At 41.6% G+C, this 9906-nt stretch overlaps 1 long non-coding RNA gene across 1 annotated transcript; it reads right to left on the bottom strand.

Moving 5' to 3' along the window:
• Nucleotides 1-955: 955 nt before the first annotated feature.
• On the bottom strand, nucleotides 956-9549 carry LOC129380486 (uncharacterized). Its single transcript, XR_008608556.2, has 3 exons — nucleotides 9160-9549; nucleotides 8286-8399; nucleotides 956-2689 (listed from the first exon to the last, which is right to left on the bottom strand). It is a non-coding gene; the product is annotated as an uncharacterized lncRNA (long non-coding RNA).
• Between the last annotated feature and the right edge of the window lie 357 nt (nucleotides 9550-9906).

The following is a 9906-nucleotide window of genomic DNA, read 5'->3' as shown; positions in this document are numbered from 1 at the left end:
GAGAATCCCAGGTGGTCAAAATTAATCCAGAGTACCCCACTACGCGTGCCTCGTAATCAGATGGTGGTTTTGGCACGTAAATCCCCATAATTAATTAATCAGGTGACGCACATTGCTATTTGATCACACTCGGGAATTGCTGAGGCAGACAATCCTAAGCAGGGTTGCTTCCTGCTTAGAAACCTTTGTGAAAATTACGGCATCCGTAGTTCGCAGTAAAATAAGGGCCAGTAGCTCCGACAGAATTAAAAGCGTCGCGTCTCCTCACACCAGTCTATTCTGAAAATTGCGGAGACGTTTAGTTAGGACGGGCTTTCCGCAGCAAGCAGCACGTGTTACCCTTACAAAAATTTTTAATGTGTTTTTTTAGAAAGTCTTTTGAATTTTCTCTATAGAACTCTATTGTGTTTATTTTGATTGCCTATAGAATTTTCCTATAGAGTTCCAAAAGTTATTTGGCCACCGCATTCTTATAAGAACTCTAAAGACACATTTCTATAGAATATTTCTATCGAGTCGCTTTAGAGATGCTAAAGACAAATTTCTATAGAATATTTCTATCGAGTTCCTTTAGAGGTGCTAAAGACAAATTTCTATAGCATATTCCTATCGAGTTCCTTTAGAGATGCTAAAGACAAATTTTGATAGAATATTTCTATCGAGTTTCTTTAGAGATGCTAAAGACAAATTTCTATAGAATATTTCTATCGAGTTGCTTTAGAGATGCTAAAGGCAACTTTCTATAGAATATTTCTATCGAGTTCCTTTAGAGATGCTAAAGACAAAATTCTATAGAATATTTCTATGCAGCTGCTTTCGAGTCCCTACAAGCAAATGCCTATAAAAGCTAGGCCAATGTGTGTAAAGTACTTGATATTTACCAAAGTTCTACTGTAGGCAATAAGGACTACAGTAAATGCAGTGGCAAAATAATTGGTACTACAACCACAAAGTATTCAGTTCAAAATGTTTATTGCACTTCAGACTATATACATGCTTCATATATGTGACATACACGCTTCAGACTAGAACTTGCAACACACAAACAGCTGCCAACATGCTTCTCGGGTCAAGCTGGTGGTGTGAACGCATGAAACATGAGGTAAAAAAATCAGTGGCACACTTGATTACAGTTGACACCTGGCAATAACAGGCTTGACTAGGACAAGAAACCATACCATTAAAACTGCAAAAGAAGTACCTGTTCCAGCAGCGCACATTAAATGGTTGGATACTAAAGTTGAATAGACTTATATGAATGTCCACTGCAATGTTGTGTCAGCCTGACGAAACGACACAACATTTTAGTCTGTTTAACTGCAAAAATAACACTGGCAGTCCCTGCAAAAATGTGGCAAATAGTGGCTTTCACAGATAAGTACACCATATACCGAAACGACACAGCCTTTTAGTCTATGTTTGTGTAAAATTAGCACTGGCAGGCCCTGCAAAAATGTGCCAAACAGTGGTTTTCATAGAGCAGTACACCATATATCGTACAAAGTTTAAAAGCTTGTATTTCGTTGTAAGGGAAACAATCTTGAGATCAGAGCCAATATTCTAAAATTAGGATGAGAAATACAAACCAGACCGACAGACGCAATGACTAAAAAAGAGATTTAGCTCGGGAGCTCCTATGTAATGCACACGAACAGTAAAATAGTTTTTCTCGGCAACTATGGAACGAAATTTGATGAGGTTTGATACATTTAAAAATGTTTAAATAATAGTTTTTACAGTAACACCATCAATTTTTGTTAAAATTTGCTTAACACAGCAAAACTTGAAGGAAAAGAACTTACTCAGTTTGCAACTGTATATTGAAAAAAAAAAGGACTAGCACAAGTTCGTTAATTCTGTCGTTTTTCTTACTCAAATACATCCAAAATACAGAAATACTTTTGAGACAACCACAGCAATAACTTGAATTAAGTTTGTGACATTTGAGAATTCTACTTGTTGCAGGAAGAACTATTTGGCAGGTTTAAGAAAAATAACACCACAAAGCTTAATAATCCACATCTCTGTGCCAGAAAGAGATATCACAGTTCTGCAGACGCCATCTGCTATGTCTAAAGTCAACAAATTTTATATATGAATTTACAGCTTACATGAAATTGTTGCAATGTTTGAGAGTTTCGCGCATCTACTCATAAATTAGTGATTCTATATTAGAGCAGCATATGGTATCTCAAATTTGCCAGATTTAATTACGGTATTAGGTCCAACAGAAATGCGATGTCATATTTTAGTTATGAGTAAGATTTGTTAACCTTACTGCTCTGTTTCTTCAAAATTTGGAGTTTTCATGAATTCGTATCAAAAGCAGACTAGTTGTCTAAAAATGCTTCATCATGGTACTGTGCTACGTGAATTATGCTTTTTCAAATAACATGTTTACTTTGATGCAACAATATTTCTTTATTTTACCTGATTCCTTGCTGTAAAACTGCACAGTACTCATGAGATATGAATAAATAAATATTAAGTGAATAAGTAAACAAATAAATATTGCGGTTTGTCTTATCATTCCACCACCAGCATGACCTGTATGGAGCTTTGGCTACTGCTTACATGTTGCAAGTTCATTCTTACATGATCACCTGCTATTTCACTTTCCAGGAAAGGAGCGAGGAAAGGCTAGTTTTTGGCCTCATTTGGTCCATCTAGTAATCAGCGACGGTGGAGCCTGGAAAATACAATTGAAATTAATTTTCAAAAGGTGTAATGAACATTCAGCCGTAATGTATTAGCAGGCACAAACATGCCACAAATATCTATATAGTTGTAGCACTATGCTAAGTTTCATTTCAGTATTTCATAAAAAAATTACAACAGAAAAGTGGCAGAACGCCCCACCTCCCCACCACTCTGCCAAACAGCGGCAGTCCTTTTGAGAATCACTTTTAAATATTTTTACTTTCCCAAGATTCTGTGACATCAGCACTGGGCCAATGTGCCTGGCACTAGAATATCATGGCTGATGACGAAAAGTATCTCCAAACGACAACAGCCTAAGTCACACATTAATCTCATCTTGCAATGACAACACATTCCCCTTTATAACATAAGCAAGCAGGAACACCCATGAGCTAAGAGTCCTATACAGACGTCACACTATGCATAGGAAGCAAATTTTTTTAAAAGAAGGGAATGACCTACTGGCTTCTATCGTTCAGCGGTAGACAAAATTATTATTCCATCCCCTGTTAGCCATAGTTGGTATGTACTATGCTTAATATGCCAATAATAAATTTCTCACATGGAGATTGAGCAATCGTGATGATGCATGGAAGTATCCATTGTATGGGGTCCAATAATGTTTCAAGTTGTTTTCGCAAATTATGATGGATAACTGCCAATTTGTGGTATTCGGGACACAGTCGCAGTGTCACTGTCAGATACAATGGACACAGTATATTCGTGCTTCTTGAGTTATTGAAACAGTTAGTTTCTAATCTAGTACGGGTATGTACACTAGTATCCTAAATGCAATGATAAGACTTCCCAATTGCAATTGAAAAGTTAATTCAGTTTTAATTAAAAAGGGTCCTTCTTGCAACATAGCATGTGAAAAACCGAAAACAGAAATTATACAAATACGTAACTTTGAAAATTGATTGCATAACTGCTCTATAGGCCAAGCAGAAAATTTGACAAGAAATAACGTGCCTAAAACTACATGCAACAAACAAATTTGTTACTACGAAGGTTGCAGACAATTCAGTAAACAGATTGTGACCCAGTCTTTTTATGTGGCATTCCTCAGCAATTTTGATGGTCAATTGGTTACCGTAGCTGCCCAATACAGATGAACAGTCTAAATCTGGCACGCAGCCCCAGTCCCATCGGTGCATGGTCAAGCGGGATGAACATACTGGTCCGGTGGGTGAATTATGGTGCTATCTTAGGCACGTGTTGAAGCACCGGCCAATCTGCTGCATGTACATTTGACCAAATACACACATGATCACAAGAATAGACTACACTACCCCTGACAGACACAAGACAAATTTAGTGGTATCTAAGCAAGCCTTTCTTGCCAGGGTGCCTATATGCAGAGCAGTGTGCAAGAGAATTGAGAAAGGCAAGCAGGCAAGGGAGGCTTGCTCGGTGAAAGATACCGCCAAATTTGTCGTGTGTGTCACAGGCAGTGCAGTGTATCCCTTTCACATGTGGTCAAGCGTACATAGGGCAAACTGGCCGGCATCTTATGTGTATAAGAGATCCCCATATTTCATTCAAAAGACCAGTATGGTCGTCCAACTTGGCAGTACATTTCTACAATGGGTCTTCATGTTGGATTACAATCGTTCATCTGTTTTCATCGGCCGTAAAAATTGACAAGTGAAATCGATGAGGCATACCACATATATAGTAAGACATGTCGGTGAGCCCGCATTTTTAATGCAACAAGCAAAAAAGGCATCCCGTGTAGGTCACAAAAGATCCATATCAGTCTAGCCTATGTTTCAACACTAAGATCCTCTTCGTGGCTTAAAGCCGAATACCTGTTCTGTAGCTTGATCTGGAATTCCTCTATTTTCCCTCTTAGCGCTAACTCATTGATCGGCTTCTTATGTACCAGTTTCCTCCGTTCCCTCCTCAGGTCTAGGCTAATTCGAGTTCTTACCATCCTGTGGTCACTGCAGCGCACCTTACCGAGCACGTCCACATCTTGTATGATGCCAGGGTTAGCGCAGAGTATGAAATCTATTTCATTTCTAGTCTCGCCGTTCGGGCTCCTCCATGTCCACTTTCGGTTATTCCGCTTGCGGAAGAAGGTATTCATTATCCTCATATTATTCTGTTCTGCAAACTCTACTAATACCTCCCCCCTGCTATTCCTAGTGCCTATGCCATATTCCCCCACTGCCTTGTCTCCAGCATGCTTCTTGCCTACCTTGGCATTGAAATCGCCCATCAGTATAGTGTATTTTGTTTTCACTCTACCCATCGCCGATTCCACGTCTTCGTAGAAGCTTTCGACTTCCTGGTCATCATGACTGGATGTAGGGGCGTAGACCTGTACAACCTTCATTTTGTACCTCTTATTAAGTTTCACAACAAGACATGCCACCCTCTCGTTAATGCTATAGAGTTCCTGTATGTTACCAGCTATATTCTTATTAATCAGGAATCCGACTCCTAGTTCTCGTCTCTCCGCTAAGCCCCGGTAGCACAGGACGTGCCCGCTGCTTAACACTGTATATGCTTCTTTTGGCCTCCTAACTTCACTGAGCCCTATTATATCCCATTTACTGCCCTCTAATTCTTCCAATAGCACTGCTAGACTCGCCTCACTAGATAATGTTCTTGCGTTAAACGTTGCCAGGTTCATATTCCAATGGCGGCCTGTCCGGAGCCAGGGATTCTTAGCACCCTCTGCAGCGTCGCAGGTCTGACCGCCGCCGTGGTCAGTTGCTTCGCAGCTGCTGGGGACTGAGGGCCGGGGTTTGATTGTTGTGTTCATATAGGAGGTTGTGGCCAAGTACTGCACCAGGGTGGCCAATCCTGCTCTGGTGAGGGAGTGTGTTACCGGTTCTGGTCACCGGCATCAGGCCACACTCCAGGCCTGTTTATGCAATTTTATCAACACGCGGATTTTTTTTTTTTTTAATCCGGTGGAAAATTGCGCGGCACCGGGATTCGAACCACGGACCTCTTGCACGCGAGGCGGGTGTTCTACCTCTACGCCACCGCTGCATGTGTTGAAGCAATGAATGACAATCTTGTGGGCATCATTAAGGAGTGTGCAATAGAAGTCGGTGGTAACTCCGTTAGACAGGATACCAGTAAGCTATCGCAGGAGACGAAACATCTGATCAAGAAACGCCAATGTATGAAAGCCTCTAACCCTACAGCTAGAATAGAACTGGCAGAACTTTCGAAGTTAATCAACAAGCGTAAGACAGCTGACATAAGGAAGTATAACATGAATAGAATTGAACAAGCTCTCAGGAACGGAGGAAGCCTAAAAGCAGTGAAGAAGAAACTAGGAATTGGCAAGAATCAGATGTATGCGCTAAGAGACAAAGCCGGCAATATCATTACTAATATGGATGAGATAGTTCAAGTGGCTGAGGAGTTCTATAGAGATTTATACAGTACGAGTGGCACCCACGATGATAATGGAAGAGAGAATAATCTAGAGGAATTCGATATCCCAGAAGTAACGCCGGAAGAAGTAAAGAAAGCCTTGGGAGCTATGCAAAGGGGGAAGGCAGCTGGGGAGGATCAGGTAACAGCAGATTTGCTGAAGGATGGTGGGCAGATTGTTCTAGAAAAACTGGCCAGCCTCTATACGCAATGCCTCAAGACCTCGAGCGTACCGGAATCTTGGAAGAATGCTAACATAATCCTAATCCATAAGAAAGGCGACGCCAAAGACTTGAAAAATTATAGACCGATCAGCTTACTGTCCGTTGCCTACAAAGTATTTACTAAGGTAATTGCAAATAGAATCCGGAACACCTTAGACTTCCGTCAACCAAAGGACCAGGCAGGATTCCGTAAAGGCTACTCAACAATAGATCATATTCACACTATCAATCAGGTGATAGAGAAATGTGCGGAATATAACCAACCATTATATATAGCTTTCATTGATTACGAGAAAGCGTTTGATTCAGTCGAAACCTCAGCAGTCATGGAGGCATTGCGGAATCAGGGTGTAGACGAGCCGTATGTAAAAATACTGAAAGATATCTATAGCGGCTCCACAGCCACTGTACTCCTCCATAAAGAAAGCAACAAAATCCCAATAAAGAAAGGCGTCAGGCAGGGAGATACGATCTCTCCAATGCTATTCACAGCGTGTTTACAGGAGGTATTCAAAGACCTGGATTGGGAAGAATTGGGGATAAGAGTAAATGGAGAATACCTTAGTAACTTGCGCTTCGCTGATGATATTGCCTTGCTTAGTAACTCAGGGGACCAACTGCAATGTATGCTCACTGATCTGGAGAGGCAGAGCAGAAGGGTGGGACTAAAAATGAATCTGCAGAAAACTAAAGTAATGTTTAACAGTCTCGGAAGGGAACAGCAGTTTACGATAGGTAGCGAGGCACTGGAAGTGGTAAGAGAATACATCTACTTAGGACAGGTAGTGACTGCTGATCCAGATCATGAGAGTGAAATAATCAGAAGAATAAGAATGGGCTGGGGTGCGTTTGGCAGGCATTCGCAGATCATGAACAGCAGGTTGCCATTATCCCTCAAGAGAAAAGTGTATAACAGCTGTGTCTTACCAGTACTCACGTACGGGGCAGAAACCTGGAGGCTTACGAAAAGGGTTCTACTTAAATTGAGGACGACGCAACGAGCTATGGAAAGAAAAATGATAGGTGTAACGTTAAGGGATAAGAAAAGAGCAGATTGGGTGAGGGAACAAACGCGCGTTAATGACATCTTAGTTGAAATCAAGAAAAAGAAATGGGCATGGGCAGGACATGTAATGAGGAGGGAAGATAACCGATGGTCATTAAGGGTTACGGACTGGATTCCGAGGGAAGGGAAGCGTAGCAGGGGGCGACAGAAAGTTAGGTGGGCAGATGAGATTAGGAAGTTTGGAGGGTCAACATGGCCACAATTAGTACATGACCGGGGTAGTTGGAGAAGTATGGGAGAGGCCTTTGCCCTGCAGTGGGCGTAATCAGGCTGATGATGATGATGATGATGATGATGATGAGTCTAGCCTATGTACTACTGAAGTAAATGCAGCATAGTAAATACTGATCTTCATATTAATTATCAGGAAATTAAAGCTCACCAAATGTGTATTTTGCAGTAGCTGTTACTATGCGAACAGAGAAGTAACTGTAAAAGTATCAATGATAAACAATGGTGTGCACACTACGTGCTTAGACCTGCAACATAATTAGCCCACTACACTTCGAATCCCTACATGCACAGAAAACTGCACGAGATTGTAGCACAAACAAAAAAATATGCAAATAAGGGGTCCAGCATAGGGAATAGTTTTCAAAGAATAAAACCACAATAAAAAGTCCCAAATATACTACGTACAAAGCAAAAATTATATTTAACTTGCAGGTAAGCAACTTACGCAAAACAAATACTAAACATCAGGAAAGGTTAGGTATAGTTTTATACAGAACACAATAATGTGGGCATAATGGCTATGCACACAAATAGGTAGCAAGCTCAATAAAGTTGCGTAAATATTTAGTCTCTTTAGTAAGCTGCATTAAGTAATGTGTTGATAAACTTCACCATGAATGACACCAAGCCCACTTTTTGGAACACGTACATTTCATACACACCTGACATGACCATCCAGATCACACACCATGCTGCTGCAGCCATATATCCACAGGGTCTGCATTTCTGGGGGCTCCTCGATCTTGGAGTTTATGTTGTGGGTCACGGCCTCGCCACTACAAAATGAGTTCTATGTTAGCTTATAGCAGTGGCACAATAAAGCTGTGACATCGTGAAAATATGCAATCAGCACCTAAATGAGTCATGAAAACAATGTCTGCACTTATGTGGAAAGAGAGCAAATGCTTGAAATCATCGAATGTCATGATAATAGGGACCTCTACATCAAATAAAATTTTGGACGCGCCGCAGCAGCAGATTACAATCTAATCTATAAGTTTTTTTTCCATTACTTCGTATAGGCAACTTTCCCCTGTCAAGTTTAGTTAAGTCAGTTATGTCAACACATCTTGTCTTGGAAATAAAGCTGTACTAGTAGCAAGCTGTGATTGGCTTACATTTTTTCCCTATAACTGTTCGTTAACCAAAAACCTCGTAAGCAGAGATTGTGCACAACGTCGAAGCATATATAAGTGAGGTAACGTCACTTAAGAAAGAATCGATGAAGAGGTAGACGGGTCGTTACTATGTAACTTTAGCAGACAAGCTGGAGCTCACGCACAGCTGCACAAGGTGAACACGATTTGCGAAACTTTTCTCAGCGGAAGCAAACGCTTATCAGGTTTATCAATTCCGCACTGTGGCAATAGAGTTGCGTACACAATTCTTACAACCAGCGCGTAGCAAGCATCAGCACAGGGTTCACTGTTGTCGTGGGTATTCCACTTGCTACGTTCGCAAGGCACTCTATACACACACGGGAAGCACACACAACACGCATGAACGCACGTGTAGTTGGCGAGCACGATTGCTTACCGTTTCAACAGTGCGACGAGGTCGAAAGGCGCTCTCCAAGTTTCCAGTGATGCGTCTGCGATGTTACTTGCAGCATACAAGCCGCTGGGTAGTGGACGAGCTGAGGCACGCTAATAATACACATTACTTCTTTGCGCCGTCCACCAAACTTTCCACGACAACCAGCGGAGACAAAGGGAACGCACTCCACGGCATGAAAATCGTTGGTCCACATTTAGCTGGCGCGCCACACATACGGCGTGCTTACAGCGAGACTCAAGTCATCTTCTGGCACTTTCGTGCTCGCGAACTGCGTCTCATTTCATTACAGCAAACCTAATAACACACGATTAAACAAACACATCGAAGCAGCTGGCACAACAACCGCTGAAGACGGAGGAGTAACAACACGCCGGTCCCTGGCCGTACCTTCGTATTCTACCGATCGCGTAGAATACGAAAATACCGGCGCCGCCAGCGCCGTCTGTATAATAGTGCGGCTCTTGTGGCCTCCGTGATTCTTACAATAATATCCACTACAGCAGGTTTTGTGCCATTTTGGCCGAACTACATAAATTATGTTGAGAGACAAGAATAAATATTGACATGCTCATATTGTGTGCTATAGTTTAGGGCAGAAATAAATTACATGCAGTGTTCTTGCTTTTGAATGGCTTATGCCACATGCAGTCAGCAAAAAGCATGACCTTCAAGATCTGAACAATTTACCCTGAGTAAGCTATCGCTGGGGTGTGATATTGACGATTT

This window comes from Dermacentor andersoni, chromosome 1, assembly GCF_023375885.2.
Source record: "Dermacentor andersoni chromosome 1, qqDerAnde1_hic_scaffold, whole genome shotgun sequence".
In the NCBI taxonomy this organism is placed as follows: Eukaryota; Metazoa; Arthropoda; class Arachnida; order Ixodida; family Ixodidae; genus Dermacentor; species Dermacentor andersoni.
The sequence above is the reverse complement of the archived record's forward strand: the minus strand, read 5'-3'. Positions and strand labels throughout refer to the sequence as shown.